General features: G+C 43.6%; 1 protein-coding gene across 1 annotated transcript in view; it reads right to left on the reverse strand.

Annotated features, from left to right (window-relative positions):
• Nucleotides 1–19,821: 19,821 nt before the first annotated feature.
• Nucleotides 19,822–21,026, reverse strand: part of ndfip1l (Nedd4 family interacting protein 1, like) — a 61,462-nt gene continuing 60,257 nt past the window's right edge. The window contains exon 8 of the mRNA XM_078551098.1: nt 19,822–20,487. The gene's annotated coding sequence lies outside the window, so the exon portion shown is untranslated. The remainder of the gene's footprint in view (nt 20,488–21,026) is intronic.

Below are 21,026 nucleotides of genomic sequence, written 5' to 3' on the forward strand. Positions count from 1 at the left end.
GAGCCAGGTTTAACACCTCATCCAAAAGACTGTACCTCTTCAGTACTAGCACCAGAGGTGTCAGCCTAGATTATGTGCTCAAGTCTCTGGCATGGGAGTTGAACCCACAACCTTCCAATGCAGCAGCAAGAATGCTACTAAGTGAGCCATTGCTAACACCTCACTGAGTGCGTCTAAACTCACTGAGTAAGCTCACACACAAAGAATAGCCATTTCTGTGAGGGACTAGAGATCTGCTGGCACCTGTGGAACTTAACCCAGTCAAGAGTCAAGAGGGCAGGGAAGTGGGAAAGAAACAACTGTAAAAATATAATTTAAAAAGGCTCCTAAACTGTGTGGCGCCATAACATAAAACCTGGCAACAGAGTGACTGTATTTAATGTCTTGAGCTTTGAAAACCAGATAATTGGGGAGTATTTGGTGCTTGGATCAGGATTTTTAAACTTAAATATTATGCTTGGAGCAGGAATTCTATACAATGGAAGTCAATGGGAAGTGGCCTGGTACATTGCTGTACTTAGTCCAGGATTATGCTTGGATCAGCTATGCATAGATTTGGAGCTGATTATAACAGTTGAACAGGACACCGTAATTTTGTTCTTTCTACTGTTTGTGAAAGCCACCACCTCAAGTAAGTCAAAAGTAAAAAAAACACTGCAGATGCTGGAAATCCAAAATATAAAAAAAACAGAAAATGCTAGAAGTACTCAGCAGGTCGGGCGCCACCTGTGGAGAGAGGAGCTGAGTTAACGTTTCAGAACGATGGCCCTTCACTAGAAGTGGAAAAAGTTAAAGGATAAACAGGTTCTATGCAAGGGATGGTGGGGGCAGGGAGAACAAAAGGGAAGCTCTGTGATAGGGTGGAAGGCAGAAGAGGCTAAGGGCTATAAATTGGATTGCACCACTGTTCGGTTGTATACACATTGCGGTTTGCAATCTGCCCACACCAGTTGCAGTGAAGGTATGCAGCATGCAAACTCCTCCTCATTATACCATGATTGTGGCACGCAGCCCTGTGCAACCGGTGTTGCTGGCTGGCCACACATACTATGTGGGCAGGGAGTTGGGGAGTGTGGTGGTTGCCCAGCAGCGTTTGAGGCAAGCATATTCCCCAGCTAGCCTCCAGTTCTTTAAGGCAGTCTGTCCCTCTCAAAGGGGGAGCTGCACCGGCGAAGTGAAAGCTGCAAAATAGACATAGGGGCGGGATTTCCCGGCCCTGCCAGCGGTAGGCATCGTCGCGGGCGGGACGGGAAAGTTTCGCAAAGTGGCCAGGCCGCTAACCGAATTTTCCCATCCCGCCCTTTATGATGTTTGCACACACCTTTAGCTGTTCAGCTATGGAAGGCTCAAACAAAGTGCCAGACAATCATTGACATCCTGTCCTCTCTCTTGCAGGTCAAGTTGGCCACAGGGAGAACCAGAGAAGCAGTGATGTGGGGGCGCAGGGTGGGGGGAGCCTATAAGTTCATCCCATTATCCCAATAGAGGACATAGTAACTCCCGTTGGGTATCTTGGCAGGTTACTGCCTTCTACCCCTTCTCAAGTTTCTCCTCACCTTTAGCCCGATGTCTGACATGATTTACAAGTGGCAGATGATGTAACTATGGAACACCCATTTTACTCCCTGCCCCCTCCCTTCAAACCAGCCCACCCCTTCTGCTTTTATCCTTTCAGATACCCAAGAACTCCCACCTGGACAACCACAGCCCACCCAGGAGGAGAGAGAGCAATCCCACACCAGTGATGAGGAAACACCATCACCTGATTTGACACTCGCAGCCACGAGCTCAGACACTGGCCTTGCACATACCTTAGAGGCCAGTATAGAGTCAGGAAAAGCACATGGTGAGTCACTGGGAGAGAGTGGGCTGCAGCTAGGCCGGGGAGAAAGGATAGAAGCAAAATACTGTGGATGCTAGAAATCTGAAACAAACACAGAAGATGCTGGAAATGCTCAGCGGGGGTCTGACAGCATCTGTGGAGAGAGAAGCAGAGTTCATGGTTCGAGAAAGGATAGATTTGCGTGCTGATTGGAGGGCGAGGCTGCACACACGTTCAACTGCAGGGGGTTCAGATGAGGAATTTGAGGGGAGGCGATGGCGCAGTGGTATTGTTGCTGGACTAGTGACCTAGGGTAATGCTCTGGAGACCTGGGTTCAAATCCCATCATGGCAGATGATGGAATTTAAATTCAATAAAAATCTGGAATTAAAAAGTCTGATGATAATCATGAAATGATTGTTGTAAAAACCCATCTGGTTCACTTTAGGGAAGGAAATCTGCTGTTCTTACTTGGTCTGGCCTATGACTCCAGACCCACAGCAATGTGGGTTGACTCTTAAATGCCCCCTGAACAAGGGCAATTAGGGATGAGCAATAAATGCTGGCCTAGTCAGTGATGCCCACATCCCATGAATGACTGAAAAGAAAATTAGATGGGGTGGCACACAGGAGAATGCAAATGGGCATGTGCACAGAGATGATTGGCTCAGAGCTAGGGGCATGGAGGAGTCTGGCTCCAGTGTGGCACAGGGAACCCATCCTTTCCACTGTAGCAGTGCTGACCTAACTCCATGACATCACAAGTATATCCAACCATGATTCAGCATCTGATGACCAATGTCTGCATTTCCCCTGCAGCATGGCACAGATGGAAGCCACTAATGTCTCAGTGCTGCAGGGGAAGCTCAGACTGAGGTCCTGAGAGTCATGCTTGTTGTCATACATGCCCAGCTAGGTGCTGTGCAGGCCCAGGCTCCTGCCATCTCTGGCTGCAGATTTTAGTGCTTAAAGGGACTTGCATGATATTGCAACAGTGCAGCAACCTGTCTTCCAGCAGATTACTAGGATTGTTGGCAAGTGACGTTCTCTACATGAAGCATGAACTGGTCCTCTCTCAGGATGACGGCATTCGTGCTCCCATCACTGCCACTTCGCCAGTGCCCCAGTCATTGCCAGCCAGCCTCGACTGCAGCCATCCATGCCAACGTGATGCAGTCTGAAGCCAGGCACACAAGGCCCAGAGCTGCTCAAGGGTGTCCTGCAAGGCAAGCTGCAGTCTCTGCCAGTGAAAGTCAGCAGCATTCCACAAGCCATGCTGCTGCCATTGGGCTAGCACTGTGTAGGAACACTAAGATAGGCAAAGACAGCCACTAAAAGAATGCACAAGAGGGAATAGTTCTGCTTTGTACAGTCATTGTAAGTTCAGTTGGGTAAAGCTGCTTTGAAATGGTTTTTGTTGGCGGCATTTATTTCAGGATTGTGGCCAAGAGGAAGCTGAGTTGGGATGTAACTGATGGATTGAAAGGTGGGGAATTGTGTAGGAACTGTGCTGTAAGGATGTCAACAAGGGAACTGAAGTCTCAGTATTGTCTCACAGGCAGCCCATCCAGAGCAAAGGGGTCCCAGATGGTTCCTTCCTGTTTTCTCTTCCTCTTCTTCCTCTTCCTTCTCCTCCTGAGGTGGCCTGCAAAGGCCTGGTGTCAAGGGCATTCGTGATCGCTAAGTTATGGAGGACACAGCGGGCAAACCTGGAGACATGCTGCAGTGAGTACTAGAAAGTATCCCCCCCCAGTAGTCCAGACAGTGAAATCATTGTTTCAGGACAGAGATGATTTGTTCCACATCATTCCGGCTTGCTGCATGGTTTCATTGCAGGTGTGCTGTCATCACATGGTTGGTGGCAGAGCGGATGTGCCATACCACCCACCAGCCAGCCTGTGGTTCTTCATGGTGGCCCAAGGAACCATGCGGTTGATTGGCACAGGATGAATGCATCGCAACTGCTACCTGGTAAGCACTAGGGGCGCTACAGAGCTCATTTTTGCGGCCATTATCCTTTCAGTTCCTAAAGCGTGGGTTTCTATGCAGCTCTGCTGATGTGAAGAAAGTTGCTTTTAACTATAGTGGTCCTCTTGCCAAGTGAGTGTGTCTGATCTTTGTCCATTTCTGAGTAGGTACCTGTATTCTGCAAAGTTTTGAATTGGTTAGTGCTATTTTGGAAGATGCATAGAAAGTAGAATTAATTCCATTGGCATGACAGGAGGTTCTAAGGCACATTACTGGGTGAAAACAAGGGGATTCTGCATTGCTGTATGTTACCTCAAAGTGTTTGAATTGATACTGGATGCAGAAAATGTAGAAAGATTTGAAATTCCAACCAAATTCTTTGCATTCATAAGCAAAAATTGACCAGAAGCTTTGAATATTTTTGTGCCTTTCATTCCCATTGTAAAGGTCAAAATTGCATTAAGATTGTAAATTAATCACCTTTAAACATCAGTACTCATGTCATTTTGATTGCTCGGTGGATAGAAATGGTACTGTGGTCTTCAAAGAGTTAATGCGATATTGTGACATTTTGAAAGCATTTTTCTCATAGAAGGAGGTTGCTGTGCGTGTAATATATGCACAAGTTTGAACAGAGAGACAGCGAGAGAGCTTGTTTCATTGCTTCCCCTGACAGTCTCTCACAGAAGCGTTATCACATTACATGTATTGTATAAATAGGAAGCCTGATTTCCGTTGGCAGATAGAAAACGCAGGTATCTTTTTACAAAGCTTCTACTTTAGTCACCCCTCGTGCCTTTTGCAGTGGCTCCGAAATCCCACACTCTAATCCCTGACTAACAAAGATCTGTTTCTTTCCTCTGCAGAAACCACACTGCAGAGGTTGTGCACGCCTCGGCCTGTAGGCCAGGAGCAGCCTGTTTACAATTTCCCTGTTCCTGTTTTTAATGTTGCTCTAAGAGTAGTCACAAAGGGCCAGTTTTGTCCTTTAGGAACAAGGGAGCTATTAGAGACAGACTGAGGAAGGAAGGAAGGGAGATCCAAGGGGAAAAGCCCAGGAGGAATTAAAGTGTACTGGCATTCCCTGAGGGGCTGTGTGTTATAGTTTGTTTTCCTACCTTTTTTCCCTCTGTTTTTCCCCCTGTATTATTTTTTTCTTGCATTATTCCTTTTTGCCACATTTGTCGCAGTCATTTGGGGGAAAAGTAAAAGCCTTTTCATTTTGATCTAATTTCCTCCTTTATCTCCGAAAGAACTTGGTTCCTCGCTGTGGTATATTTGTACGGCACCGACGGCCCTTCTTGTGCCTCGTGCTGTGTGACTGTTATTCACGTGGGAATCCTTGGCAGCGAGCGTGGCATGCTGTTCAACTACAGGGGCCGTCACATTCGAGCCCAATCATATCTCCACCAGCCATTCACACACATGCAGGCACTTCCAGCAGGTGTCACTGGATACTCATCAAGAGAGAGAATCTTGGACAGTTTTCCTCGGGCATCGCAGCCAATTGAAATGCCTCTGCCAAAACCCAGCCAACTCAGCTTAGATCTGAGACTGAACTTCAGACTGTCCTAGTATGTTTAGCTCTGCTCCTCTAGATAACCCATTGAGGCGACAGGGGGACCATCATAATGATGTTTTTAGTCTTAATCCCATTTTCATGATTCCATTTTCTATCTTTTACTCCCTTTCTCTCCATATCAGCGGCCTGTACTATATTTCTATGTTACTTTTTAACCTTTTGCCTGTTTCACTTTTTAAAAATACTTCTTGCACCATCTTTTTAGTCATTTAAAAGTTTCTGGTCTTGCATCAGATTTTTCATCCATTTCCATTCATCCACAGCCAAAGCCAAATGACCATCCTTGATCTCTGCTTAAATCCTGTTTGACATCTCTTCGACAGTGAGAGCTCTCCAGAGCCAGATCTCCATACTGGATGTTCTTTCAGTGGGTGTTTGACAGAAAGCCAGCAACATTTGGTAAACTCATCCAGGCACTGCACATAAAACCCTTCCTTCCTGCGACTCAGAAACCCTTCAAAGTGGAAAATGGAAATAAGTTATGAGCGTTTTTCAGTGTTTTTACTGAGTTACTGCACAGATGTATAAATCAAGGACATCGTGGAAAGTACAACTGCAATTAGATAAGATTTAGCTGGAAACTGTCAGAGGATTAAATCAGAACCTGGTTTCTTAATTCCAGGACTGTACAGTTCCTCAGTTTGCAAACAACGTCAGCACTGAAAACGTGTGACATTTCAAATTTTCTTGGCCAGCCTATCCGGCAATTTCACCCCCTTCCAAAGATCAATAAGTTTGTAGCTGCTCTAGTCTCTCGTCCGATTCCTAACAATATATTAAATCTGCGCTGTTTGCTTCCTGGGCACCGCATTTTAGGAAGGCTTCGGAGAGTGTGCAGAAGAGATTTACGAGAATGGTTCTGAGGACGAGAAACTTCAGTTATGAAGACAGATTGGAGAAGTTGGGACTGTTCTCCTTGGAGAGGAGAAGGCTGAGAGAAAATTTGATGGAGGTGTTCAAAATCATGAGGGGCCTGGACAATGTAGACAGGGGGTGGGGGGGCGGGGGAGGGGGGAGTTGTGCCCACTCGTGAAAAGATCAAGAACGAGAGGGCACAGGTTTAAAATAATTTGCAGAAGAAGCAAAGGTGACACGAGAAAAATACTTTTTCACACAGCGAGTGATTAGGGCCTGGAATGCACCGTCTGAGAGTGCGGAGGAGGCAGGTTCAATTGAGGCATTCAACAGGGAATTTGATGATTATTTGAAAAGAAACAAGGAGGCAGGAGAATGGCACTGGGTGAACCGCTCATTCGGAGAGCTGGTGCGGGCCTGATGGGCTGAATGGCCTCCTTGTGCGCTGTAACAGTTCTGTGATTCTGTGTATTCCATATGTGGATTTCAACATCTTCTCATGGCTCTGGGTGACGCCTCACTAGGATTTTCCTATTATAAAGCTACCTGGAGCAGAATCTTGCCCTTGTCAGGCGGGCTTGGCAGGGGCTGGGTCCCGACATCCGCCTGTGATCGGGGCTGGAGGGCGATTCCACGCTGGCTGGCCAATTAAGGCCCGCCCAGCGTGAAACGCGAGTGGCAGCGCTCAGCTGTGCGGGTGGCAGCAGGAGGGCGAGCGGGAACCTCATGCATGCACACGAGTGCACACTTCATAATCTCCCTGAGGCACAGAGCTGCCTCAGGGAGATGAAGCATTTTCAACAAAAAAAAGAAATAAATAATGTAACGAAACATGTCTTCTCATGCTGCTCTGTCATATGAGCAGGGGCATGTTATTAATTAAGGTTTAAAATTTTTATTTTGTTTTTATTTGCTTTAGGAAACCTCATCCCGCCTGTGGATGAGGTTTCCTGAAAAGCGCATCGGCCGCTTGGCCTTTTCGCCTGCCCGTCAACCGTAAGGTTGGACGGGCAGTGAAAAATTTAACTTAGTTAACAATTTAATGGCCTTAACAGGTCTTTCAATTGTCGACAGGAATGCTGCCGACTACAGCGCACACCCGCCGACTGAAATATTGCACGACTGCGCGTTGATGTCGGGACGCTTGCCCGACATCAACACGCATCATTTCACGCTCGAGGGGGTTGGGCGCTTGCCCCCCCCAATTAAAAACTTTGCCCCTGCTGTTTCCTACTTTGTTGTAAAGTGTTTCAGGTTGTCCTGCAGCTCTGAAAGGTGCTATATAAATGCAAGTCTTTCTGCCATGCAGTCACCCCTGCACTGCATGTTTCTACCACAAGGTGAAGCTTCATAACTCCAGATACCCACACCAGCATGAATGCACTGAGGGAGATTCACTTTCTCCTGACTTTCCATGGGCAATGTCATGGGAGATCTTCCAGTCTCTTTTAACATTCCCTGGAAATTTACTCCCCTCTTTCTCTGGGTGCTCCCACATTTCTTGTTTGCAACAACCACAATTCCAGATTTCCATTATTATTTATATGGAAAAAATGCTTCCTGACTTTCTTTTGAAATGGCCCAGTTCTAATTTTAAGATGATGTCCTTTTTGTTCTTGATTACCCATCAGAGGAAATATTTTCAGTCAGTCACCCTGCCCTTAATTATGTCATGTGTGTTCTGCCAAAGGCAGATCTTTGGCTCCTTGCCAGCTGATGCTCCATCCTGGAGCTGTTTTCTCAGCAGTTTTTGGCAACAGTGGTTTGCCATCGCCTTCCACTCTCAGGGGCAGGGAGAAGAGACAGATCTCAAGACTAGCTCAGCTGCAACAGGAAAATCAAACCCACGCTGTTGGCATTATTCCAAACCACATGCTAGCCATCTAGCCAACTGAGCTAATCAGCCCCCATCCTTAACTAATAGATTCTAGTGATTTCCCAACAACAGATATAACTAGTAACTGGTCTATAATTCCACAGTTTCCCTTTTTCACCTTCCTTAAATAACCGAGCGCCATGTTCAATTTGTCAACCTAAATGAACCGTTCCCAATCGGGAGAAATTTGGAAGATTATATTTAGGCCATTTGCAATGATCCCACCCTTTAAAACCCAGGGATGGAAACCATTTGTCCCTGGGCTTTTGTCACTCTTTTGTGCCATTATTTACTTCATTGCTGTTGTTTTTCTTAATTTACCCTGTCCCTGGTTCAATATTAGTTTCCTTGGGATTTTTGGCATGTTGACCTCTTCCTCTGCTGTAAACACCGTTATGATCCCAGCTGATGATACCGGTGGACAAGTCAGGTCCCAGGGTGGAACTGGTTTGATAGATCCTAATTTTTATTTTTTGTTTACAAATGTGGAACGCAGCTACTGAACAGAGTCATAGGAGTCCATTGGTGAACTTTTAATAAAAGAATAAAACATTTATTCAATAAGAAAAGCTGAACTATATTACAATCCTCCTTTACCCACAACTGTACCTTTACAGATATATATAGATTTGTAAGGATATCACAGGTTATAAAAGTTATCTTATACACTTATGGTCACAGTAAGTACTCAGTCCACGTAAACCAATAGGCGACCTGTGGTCAGACACACTACAGTCTGAAACCAAGTGACAGATGCCACCCCAAACAGATGCTATGAATCACTCATGAACTCCCCCCCAGACGCTTGTCACACCGGGAGTCAACTGGTCTCACTGAACTCCGTCTTTCACATGAGGATTTCCAATCTTCACTCTCGAAGAACACGCTTTGGAATCTTCTCCCAAACGACGCTTTCTCTCAGACGTCTTCCACAAGGGTCCCTCTCCAGGGTCTCGAACTCTCTCTCGGATCACCACGTGCATTTAAGTTTTGCCTTCCACACACTGTCTGTCTGACTCAGCTATGCCAACAGAACACCACTGCTTCACATGCCCATAATAAAGACTTACAGATCTTTGGCTGTCTCCTTGGATCTCCTGGCTTCTCGCAAGCCTATATTACTTAAAATGTGTCCTGCAGCTTCTTCCTTTAAGCTTGGAGCCTTTCTCTGCTCCTCACTCTTAACTTCATTTTAACAGGATCTTTTCCAGGTTCCCATCCTTGTCCTTTGACTTAACTGTTCTCTTAGGACCTTTCCTGTTCCACCCCCCTGGATTTGGGGACTTTCTTCTTTAGTTTTTAGAACCTGCTCCTTGCAGTTCCCTCTCCTGTGTCCTGCTTCTCTTGGCAACTGGCTTCAATTTTAGGTTGGGACTTGCTATCTGTCCTTTTCCTATGCTGCTTCTGCTGGCAACTCCTTTCAACTGAACTCAAACTGCTTTTGGTTTCTTTGTCTGTGTGGGGCATCTTCTCTGGACACGTCTTGCTGGGCAACAGCACAGTTTTTTCTACCTTATTTGTTTTAACTCTCCTTCAAGAGTCATAAAATGCAGGCATCTTTTAAAGTGAAACTAAAACTCAAGTCCTCCCTTCCTTAACACACAAAAACAGAAATACAAATCAAACTTAAACATTAAAGCTAAAACTCATTCCTAATACCCCAAAATACAAATATAACCTACTTAAACTATCTCTAGTTCCTAACAATACTGATGTAAAGTAATTATTCAACATGTCTGACATTTCTTTATTTTCTTTGACAATGTCATTAGCAGCAGTTTTCAAGGGCCCACGTTGCTTCTGACCGCACTCTTCTCTTCAAAACTAATTGTAAAACACCTTTGTGTTCATTTACTCATCTTCTTGTTCAATGTTGCCTTTGGATCCTGTTCAGTTTGCAAAGTTCAATTTTTATACGTCTGATGCAAGAAGTAGCAGAGCTATACGGTTTCAGGCGCTGAGTTAGCTGACCTTAGTCAGCATATTACAATAGAACTCAACATTCCCAAGTTAAGGAACAAAAACTCGCCAGGATTCCCCATCTGGATCATTATCCAACAACCATCCCTGTTGGCAATGAGTGAGGTTGTGATGGGGCTCAGCTGTAATGCTACCCTGTGGTTAAATGTCTCACTGGCACTCGTTGTCAAGGCTTACTTGTCCATAATGCCACACATATATACATGTTTCCCTGCTACTCCAGCTACACTCAAGAAGCTTAACCCTATCCAGGATAAAGCAGCCTTCTTGATTGACAATACGAATTACAAAATTAAATGAGTTTTCATAGGATAAAATCTACCACCTTAAACATTCACTCCCTCATCATTGGTGCACTATGTCTACATTGTGTATCGTCGACAAGATGCACTGCAGCAACTTGCCAAGGCTCCTTTGATAGCACCTTCCAATCCCCCTGACCTTTACCAGAAGAACAAGAAACATCGTCACCTGCAAGTTCCCCTCCAGGTCACGAGCTATGCTGACTTGGAACTATATCACCATTCCTTCACTGTCGCTGGGTCAAAATCCTGGAACTCCTTCACTAAGGGCACTGTGGGCGTACTTGCGCCACACGAACTGCAACGGTTCAAGAAGCCAGCTCACTGCCACCTTCTCGTAGGGCCACCAGGGATTGCAAATAAATGCCAGTGATGCCCACATTCCATGAATTATTAAAGAAAGGGTCTCTTTGGTGAGTCACTGTAAAGTGCCTGGTATCCATGAGAACAAAATGTTGAGAGCGGAATGTGCAGGTAAATCAATTTCAGTGTTAATGTGAAATGCTCAAAAAGTATTCAAAATGGTTTGGATCTATAACTGCAGAACAAAAAGAGGTTTTAAACTGTCTTTAAATGAATCAGTGACACGAATAGAGGGCAGAATCCAAATACAGGAAGACTGCATTTCTCAGTTTTCAACCAGTGGAAGTACAACTGAGGTTTTACTGAGCCATGCTCAATGATGCATTACAGAGGCAGGAAGGGTTAAACTTAAAATAAAACACAGCAAAGAATGAATTGGAAGGGTTCCATTTAATTTCGGAATTTAGATGCTATGAATGATGAAAATGAAGTTGGATTGTCTTCCAAACATCAAGATTAGTTCTGACCTTGAAATCACTCGGAGCCATGATTTTACAATATAAATACTCAACAATTTTTATTAAATACATTTAATGTTGTAATTATTGTAGTTTTTGAGTAGAATTTAGCTCTTTATCAAGTTTGTGAGGTGAAAGGGGCATTGTTGGTGCAGAAATAACACACTGAACATGGCCTATAGTGGAGTTCGGATGAATAGTCATTGACCCAAAATGTTAACTCTGTTTCCCTCTCCATAGATGCTGCCTGACCTGCTGAGTGTTTCCAGCACTTTCAGTTTTTAATTCAGATTTCTAGCATCTGGAGTATCTTTGGTTTTGTATACTGGAGTACTCTCCAGATAAGTGGATAAATGAAAACAAAACACTTCAAATGCTAGAAATCCGAAATCAAAACAGCAAATGCTGGAAAAATCCAAAGAAGAATCTTATTGGACTCGAAACGTTAACTGTTTCTCTCTCCACAGATGCTGCCAGGCCTGGTTGCCAGCATTTTCTGTTTTACTTAAGTAGATAAGTGGCTCACTGCCTGATCCCCTGAAGCTTCTCTGCCCTCTACAATGCTCAGCTCAGGAGTGTGATGTAATACTCTCACATGCCTGAATGAATGCAACTACAAAAGCACTCAATTACCCAACACCATCCAGGGCAAAGCAGTTGACTTGATTGCTGACCCTGCTACTGGGATAAATATCCATCCCTTCTTCTACTGCTGCTGCTGTAGCATGTACTATCTGCAGGATGTTATCTGCAAGTTGTCAACATTACTTTGACAATACCTCCAACTCTCTCAAACCCCACCACCACAAGAAGGGTAGGAGCAGCAAGGTCATGAGAACACCAACACAAATAGTGAAAAATAAACCAGGTTTTGTGCTCCTGGTATCGATTCAATGAGCTCCTTAGGAAATGCGTTTGGACATTGGCTAAGGACAGGACTCAGTGTGTCCGTGATGCCAACCCAGTCAAACAGCCCGCTGGCACTCGAGGTCTTGGCTCACACATGGAAAAAGAACATTGAAGACCGGAAAGCAGCAGCAGCTGTGGAACCATAGCCCAAGAATGGGCACCAAGAAGGAAGAGAAGAAAACTGGAAGTGATAGGGAAGACAGGAAAATACAAAACATTTTGGCTGCATTTGAAGTTGATGAGATGCAGATTCACCTCCGCTCTCCCGACCCCGCCTTTTTGCTCAGGTGGGAAATATCCTAGCTTTTGCATTCTATCAAACACACACTGAAACTAGCCCCTTACTGCATAAATTTATTTTCTGCCACTTGTGGGCGGAAATAAAAGAAATAAAAAGCAGCACCTGCCCCAAGAGTTTTCATTGCATTGTTTTCCAATTTCAAAGTCAAGTTGGATATTTCAGGTTAGTGATTGTTAATGGCACATTGGGTATTTTTAATCAGGAAAAATGACCTGCATGTGCTGCTCTCCCTCTTTCATTTACAAATAGCTTTTATACTGAGATTTTAAGATGGATTCCAAGAATCCAGTATCAGTGTTGGAGATCTCGCTATTCACCCTGTTAAACCTGATCAGCGGTAGATTTGTAAACGTGGGTACATCCTGCTCAGGGATGATGTTTTCTTCTCTCTAAATGGGATAAATGGCATGTCCCTCTGTTCCCCATTGTGTGCACTGTTTATGCCAATTAAAGGGTTAACACTGCACTTTCATATGTCAGCACTTTCAGAGCGCAAGCCTACAATAAAGATTTCATTCATTCACAAAATTCTCCTTCCCCTTCCATTATCCTCTCTGTTGTCTCTGAAATTCCTGTGGGTTTCCACCATTTCCCTGAAGAGGTGCCAACTATCACCTTACACTCAGCCAAGCAAATTTCTGAAAAGGAAAGAAAGCAGACAAATTGCTTAACGAGCAGGTGAACTGGGCCCTAGGAACAGTAGGTTTCTTTTAAAAACTACCCGGCCACGCTATACATATGCACCTGAGGCTAGAGCCTGTTCTCCTCCTCAAACACTTCCACAAAAACGTGTCTTTGAACCTTCCCTGCACAGTGGTCAGTCTGTGCTCGATGTATAGTGAATGGTCACTGATGCTGTGTTCACCACCACCCCCAACCCATAATATGTGGTAGTTTTAATGATCCAGTTTGTTGTGACTCCGTCGCCAGTTTATGGTGACATGTGAATCACACTTGCACGCTTGTTGAGGGGTGACCGAGTTGGTACTTTAGATAGGATAGTTCTGCAGACACTTCTTAGGTGGAACACATTCTGTTTATTTACAAGGTACTTAGCAGCTACACATGTGTGTTTCTACACCAAAGTCTACTTCTGCTACTCACTTGCAGGCTACTGACTTCCTGCTAACTACAGTGTTAGCCTGCGCTACTCCACTATTGGTTATACAAGGTCATGTGATCTTCCATTATAACAGCCTTCTTAAAGGTATACAACACATTAGGTAAAACCATAGTTACCACACAGTTCTAAGGAATACATCCCTACCTGAAACATTTAACTGTCCTTTCCTTTTTTAGACACTGAAGGGCCTGCCATATATTTCCAACATTTTCTGTTTTCATTTTGGGCGTTTGATGGCATTACAATTTCCTTCCCAGTACTCCCCTCACCTCCTAAAGCCACTAACTTGTGCTTGCATGTGGCTCCCCACCTATCTGACTGTTATTTGATGATTATCACATTGTTCTTCTCATGGGTCCTTGCTGTGTGCAAATTGGCTGCTGTGTTTCCTCGCAACGGTGACTACACTCCAACGCAACTTCATTGGCTGGAAAGCACATTGGGATGTCTCACTAAGTTCAAGTTCTTCACTCTTTACCCTGGCTCAGTGCCACCCCGGGTGGGGACTTGACTCACTGAACCATCATCAGAAGAGCTACCTGTTTCGCGTTGTGGGAGGAAAAGTTTTTTTTTTTAAAACTGTCAAATTGACAAATGGGTTCTTAGAAATTTCACAGCATATAACTGCCAAATTTGGATTAAACTGGCAGCCAAGCCGACTTTCTGGCTCACTGGGCTCAATTCTTACTTTTCTTGTATAGTTTAGGCTTTTCTTTTCCATGTTAGCATGTCTCTTTGTACTAGTTCGGTTGGTGTAATTCATAGCTTCCACTGGTGCTGCCACTATTGCCCCTGAGCATCATGGCCACATTCCATTACCATGGCTAATTGGTCAACCTTCACGTGTGATCCAGGGCTGAAGTCTACCAGGCTATTTCCCCCCAGGGAGCAGCCACAGCACAGATACCAGCAGGAGTCACTCATGAGCAGCAGCAACCAGGCTAATTTTTTTTCACTTCCCTAAACGGAGCCAACACAAACTGACCAGAACAACCTTCATTTCAGCTATGAATAACGAACTTAGGGCAAACTAAGGATAAGACATGACCATGTATATGACTCAGCGACTTGATCACTCAACTCTTATGATGCATTGGGGAAACCAAATACAATGTTATTCTTTTCGACAGCGACTTGAGTCTGTTTCACTAATCCAATAATATTAAACTCCTGCCTTTATGCCATAACACTCCTGAGAAATGCACTGAGGCGTGATGTACCTGGATTGACTATATTTACCATTGGGATTAGAATTCAATTTAAGTGCTACGGCTTGAGTTTACTATGCTACTGTTTCAATGACTTAGGGCAGTTTACAGACTGATGTGGACCATTAATATATTGGTTTACACAAGAGAACAATTCACTTGACATCACATAAAACTGAACTCACTTTTTAACTCCACCAATTTTCTGTATCCTTATCTTCTGAAAGCATCAAGTTCTTGCACTATCTCTCCCAGCAGACTAGTCTTCACGTGTGAATGTCAGTAAGCTATTTGCTCATTGGGGAAGGAGTGTGCGCCTGTCGGTACCTTTATAGCCTCTATATCACAACATTGGAGAGCAATTATGAGCATAGATGATGTTCTATTTCTCCTCTTACCACAGGATCACTTCTTCATCCATTTGTGGTGCACTTGCCACATCCCTGGCTCAGAAGTGCTGACTAGATAAGAATGAGAGATTAAATGTAGAAGCTTCCTAGTTTGTACAGCTGAATTACTAACTGGCCAGACTTGCTGAACCATGCAGATGGGGGAAAAGTTTAACTTAATTTTATGTCCCAGCCTTTACCCCGAACTTCTGCTTATGCTAAATAATGGGGAGACGGTGTCGTAGTGGTAATGTCACTGGATTAGCATTCCAGAGGCCTAGGCTAATGCCCTTGGGAAATGGTTCGAATTCTACCATGGCAACTGGCTGAATTTGAGTTCAATTAATTAAATTTGGATATATAGTCTCAGCAATGGTCACCATAAAAACCCATCTGGTTCACTAATGTCCTTTAGGGAAGGCAATCTGCCATCCTTACCTGATCTGGCCTACATGTGGCTCCAGACCCACAGCAATGTGGTTGGCTCTTAACAGCCCTTTGAGGCAAGCTACTCAGTTCAAGAGCAATAAATGCTGCCCTTGCCAGCAATTCCCACATGCCATAAAAGAATTTTTAAAAAATGTCTCAAACACTTATAGCATACTCATAGAATATGAATAAATTTAAAATCTCTCTCTCAAGTCTCTTCCAAAGTAACTGGTGCCTTGTTTATTGGTTCACACCCGCCAAGGTTATTTCTCAAGCTTCTATTTGGCTCCTCCTCTAGTTCTATAACAGAGATCACGAAATCTCCATTTTGAAGAGCCACAATTCCAAAAACTCAACACCCATTCCCCAATACAAAATGAACAGTCTACAGTCATTCTGAATCAAAATAAAAGGAAGACAAACATAGCTATAATATAGCCAAGATTGAACAAAAGAGCATCATTATCTTGGTAAAATATTCCAAGGCCTTTCGCAGGAGCATTATCAGAAAAACTTGACACTGAGACAGAAAAAATATTAGAATAGGTGACAAAAGCTCGGTGATTGAGGTCAGTTCTAAAAATTGTTTTTAAAAGCAGTGAGAGATGTACAGGAGTAAAGATTATTAGGGGGTGGGGATTCCAGAGTTTAAAGTCGAGGCAGCTCAAGATACGGCCAGCAGCGCTGGAATGATTAAACTCTAGGGTTGTATTCCACTGAATTTAGAAGTTTAAGGGCTGATTTGACAGAACTTTCAAGATATTAAGGGGAACAGATTGAGTAAATAGGGAGAAACTATTGACACGGTTTTGGGAGTCTAGAACCAGAGGACATGGTCCAAAAATTGGAGCCAGGCCTTTCAGGAATGAAGTTAGGAAACATGTACTCACAAAGGGCGGTAGAAACTTGAAACTTCCTTCACAAATGGCAAGTGATGATAGATCAATTGTTGCTTTTGAATTCAAGACAGATAGATTTTTGTTAACTATAGGTATCCTGGTGTAAAGGTGGGTATATTCAGTTAGGTCACAGATCAGCTATGATTTCACAATGGTGGAACAAGCTCGATGAGCTAAATGGCCCAATTTCCTAAACGCAGGGATACACAGGGGGCCAGGATTGGAGTACAGGGATCTCAGAGGGCTGCAGGGCTAGGAGAGGTTATGGATAGGAGGGTGTGAAACCATGGAGGGAGTTGACAACGAGGATAAGAAAAATTAAGGCACTGTCAGACATGTGGATCAGTGACAGTTTAACTTCAAGCCAGTTTAGATCAGTTTGCTTAAATGTGGTTTAAACCAGGTCTCCTCTATTGATGTCAAACTCAAGAGGCCAGGGGAGTAAAGTATTCAACGTGAAAATGATCAGATAAGGGAACCAGTATCTTCTGCTAAATACGACAAAGCCTGTGGAACCAGATGTTCTTCCACTAAAACAATTCTCTGAATCCGGTGCCCAGGGATAAACTTGCATGCATGACTCCACCCAGTTTTATCATCAATGTATTCAAGCCCTGGCCTGCTGCAGACATTACAGTTCAAAGTAGTGCACAAGAACACACTGGAAATCCTGCACCCACCCCACCACCACACCCACCCTCCCCACTTTTAACACAACTTCAACAGTCTCTTCTGACTTTGTTATCCAGGGAAAATACTTACCTATAGTCTCACCTGCAATTTACTTTCTAATGGTGGCAACAGGGTACTCGGGTGTAGAGCCCTAGGGGGCTGCATAAAGTTTCAATAAAGCATTCTTGCTTTCCACAGAAACCGTCCTTATTCAACAAGTGCATTTTGAGCCTTTCATCACTCAATCTCACTTAAGTAAAAGCTTTCTTTGCAGCAGTAAAAGCTGTTTACATGGTGTTGATAACATAGGCCTCTCCCCCCACCATCCAGATAAGCACAAATTGCTTTTTTAACTCCTGGGCTACAGAATAAAACATGAAACCATCGCTGCACAGAGACATGGCCAGAGAACAAAAACCTCCATTTACACAACCAAGTTTATACAGGAATGAAAGCAGCATTGAGACTATTCCAATACATAGCTGGTTTTGTAATGCAGGCTAGCATACGTGGGAATAAAAACTTACCTTCACCACTTGTGGTTCTCTTTCCTCTTGTCGCTTCTCTTACAAAGTTATTTAGAATTAACCAATGCTGGTAACCCAAAAGTAGGATTTAAAATAAAAAAAGGGCTGCTACGTTATATATCATGCTGCAGAATTTGAGATTTCCTTCCATTCTATTTACCTCTTGCTTCAGCAGTGACACCATTACCAGCACGAGGGGAAAATATTGAAACGTGCTCAGTTCCTCAGGCTCTCTCCCTGAAGTTCCTGCTGCTCTGAAGGTAGCAACTCAGCAGGTGGTCTCTTGCCACCATGCTTTTAGTGACTACTCTCCCCAGGAGCCAAGACAGCAAGTGTTGGTATGCTGCCTAACTGGATATCACAGAGAAGCCTGATTCGGATGTCACCAGACATCCACACAGCTCTTCATGCCAGCAGGGGTTACTGTATTAGCTGCAGGTCTGGTAATGATGGCAGACTTCTTGTCCCAAGTCCAGGGTTCCTGAAGCCAATTTAGCACTTTCACCAGCTCCCAACGCTGAGATCAGCTAACAAACAGCACAAAGGAAGCATCAAAGGCTGCAGCGTCCCAATACAAATAACGCAGGTACAGTCCGAACCATTGGGGTTAAAAGAGTTCTAATGTGACCCGAGATTTTCTTAAGTTCTTAGCGTTAAAATCAAGTTATCACTTTAAAATAATGAGCTGGTAAACCTATAAGAACAGAATCCTATTTAAGTAATAACTAACTTCCCTCCTGGATCAGACAACACTTGATCTTGTCTAAATGGGGTTAAACAGATTTGATGCATTTCCTCATCCTGAAATGAATGGTGAATCTCTTTTGGTTGGGATGCTCGGACCAGGTCATCCGTTTTAGCAAGTGTTGCCACACCACAAAAAGCAATTAAATCACCTCCACTCAAGTAATGCTTGTGTTTGTTAAATTCCATTGCTTTACTGTTAAAAGTACACAAATAAACCCACATCCTGCACAACAATTACAATTCTTGTAGGGGTGTAGCAGGCATTTATCAATAAAAGCTAAAGTTATTATTTTGGGCAAGGGGGTCAGAAGGTTGCAAACACTTTAACCCTGGGGAGTTTCTATATAAGCAACGCACATTTTCCAGTGGGTGGTTTGCCTCCTAGGGGTATCATCTGCTTGTTATTTTGTACGGTTCAGTAATCTTGCTACCTTTACAACCACAGTGACAGAGAACAGCGAAACTATATCCACAAGCCATCGTCCAAATCAGAGGACCCTTTAGCAGATAACTGATCTACACAACAGGCTTTCCAACTCTCACTCTCGACTCTAAAAAATTGGTATTTTTAAACATAATATTCATTACAAGATACACTAGTAAACAATGCAAACATAATAAATGAAGGGTAGGTACAGTTTCTCTGTTTAGAGTTTTAAAAAAAATCCTGAAACCCTGGGAGATTTGGCACAACTGCACATTTTTGGCCACCTTCATGATCACAAAAATTCCCTTGGTCTAGCACAGATGCAAGGGGAGAGCTGAAAATATTGATGTCTCAGACACAATGAATTCAATTGTGCCCACTGACCAGATTATAGGGTTTTTTCCTTTTATGGGATGTGGGCATTGCTGACAGGGCCAGTATTTGTTGCCCATTCCTAAATGCCCTTGAACTGAGCGGCTTGCCTGGCCATTTCAAAGGGCAGTTAAGAGTCAACCACATTGCCCAAGTGCCTAACTCTTCATGTCTAAACCTAGATGCAAGTGATGGCAACCTATCTGACCTATCACTGCCAAGATCGATCCTCACCAGAGGCCCACACACGTGAGCTGTCAAGTATGTGGCACTGGATTGTAATCAGGAGAGGGATCTGGTCACTACCTTTTCCCTGGTTTGGGATACTGTGGGCATTTGTAGCACCCACTACTGACTCAGCTCACACACTGAAAAGTAAACTGCGGCCCTCTGGTCTGTATGTCTCAAGCATCCATAGCCAGCAACACAGAAGTGAAATGTGCTGGGATTTGCCAAGGACAGCAGCTGAGTAGTTCTGTTAAAAATAAAGCAGCAATGTGAAAATGCATCTGGAAGGAGAAGAGAGAACAAAATGCTCAAAATATGGAAGAATAGAAACTAGTGTATGAAAGTGTTTGTGCTTTTCACTGAACAAGCACTGATCTCGAAGGCTGTTATAGAATTCACATTTATTAGATGTTCTGATCTATTTACAGTCATATACTTTAGAACATAATAAAACCAGAAAGTACAGTCCAATAACTCTTGGCAGAAAGCACAAAAAGTGCATTAGTCAGTTCTTGAAATGCAGAAGAGCGGTTCTGCAAATGATAACACATCATCTCACCACTTTACAGAGACCCCTAAGCTCCAAGGAGTACAATTATTTTAAACATATATCATGACCAGCATCATTGCTACACTATGTTGTCTTCTTAAAATCCATTGATGATAAAGCCCGAAGGAAAGAAAGTAAAGCAATTGTGCCCTCTATTGGTTATAAGGGCAAAGTGCATGCTAGGTAATGACTACAAATGAATAAGGCATTGTTAGTACATCACAGACCAGTTTTGCGGTAGCACTTCAACAGTAGCCACTAAAACAGTATAATGATTACAAGTTCTCAGCATTCACTATTAAAATTGTACATCTAAAAACAGATACGAAACACTGTCCTTGTTTTCCTTTTTAATGGAGTAATTTATCAACCCCCCCGCCCCGTCCCCCCCCAACCAAATTTTGTGTCCCAGTTGTAAGGTCCACTTCCTGCAGGTGTCAGTTGCTAGTGAACGAGTTGTTCAATCTACGGATGCAGGAAACAACTCTCCAGGAAACCATCTGTAGTGGAGAAGGAGAAAAAAGACTATGAACTATAATGAGACCCATTCTATTTTCAGGCAGAACAGGAAGAAAACGGCAAGAGGATTACAGTACTACCGTCAGACAGGGAAGTATCCAATGCTACAAAAATACAAGACGTTGAATAATGCAATACTCTGAAAAGATGACTCCTGTATTACATTCCCTTCTGATCATGTGATACTGGGTCCTTTCATCTTAAAGCTGGCATTATTCTTCCTTTCATTTGACTTCAATCACAAACAGCACAATAGTGCTGCTAAAATGAGAAAACCAACAACAACTGTTTATTGTTGCCTACTCTCACATCCAAAGCACATTTTCTTTTGCTGAAAAAGTGAACTTGGTGCTCGGACAATGTAGCAAATTGCAAACCAAATTTGGATATTGTACCCTTCCACCCCACCCTTCTCCCTGGAGGAACTGAAAGGTCGCGGCACAAAAGAGTGAAAAATCTCTTTCCCAGTTTCAACTTTGCAAATAAAAATATACATGTAAAAATAATACATCAAACCAAA

This window comes from Cetorhinus maximus, chromosome 10 (assembly GCF_964194155.1).
Source record: "Cetorhinus maximus chromosome 10, sCetMax3.hap1.1, whole genome shotgun sequence".
NCBI classification, from domain to species: Eukaryota; Metazoa; Chordata; class Chondrichthyes; order Lamniformes; family Cetorhinidae; genus Cetorhinus; species Cetorhinus maximus.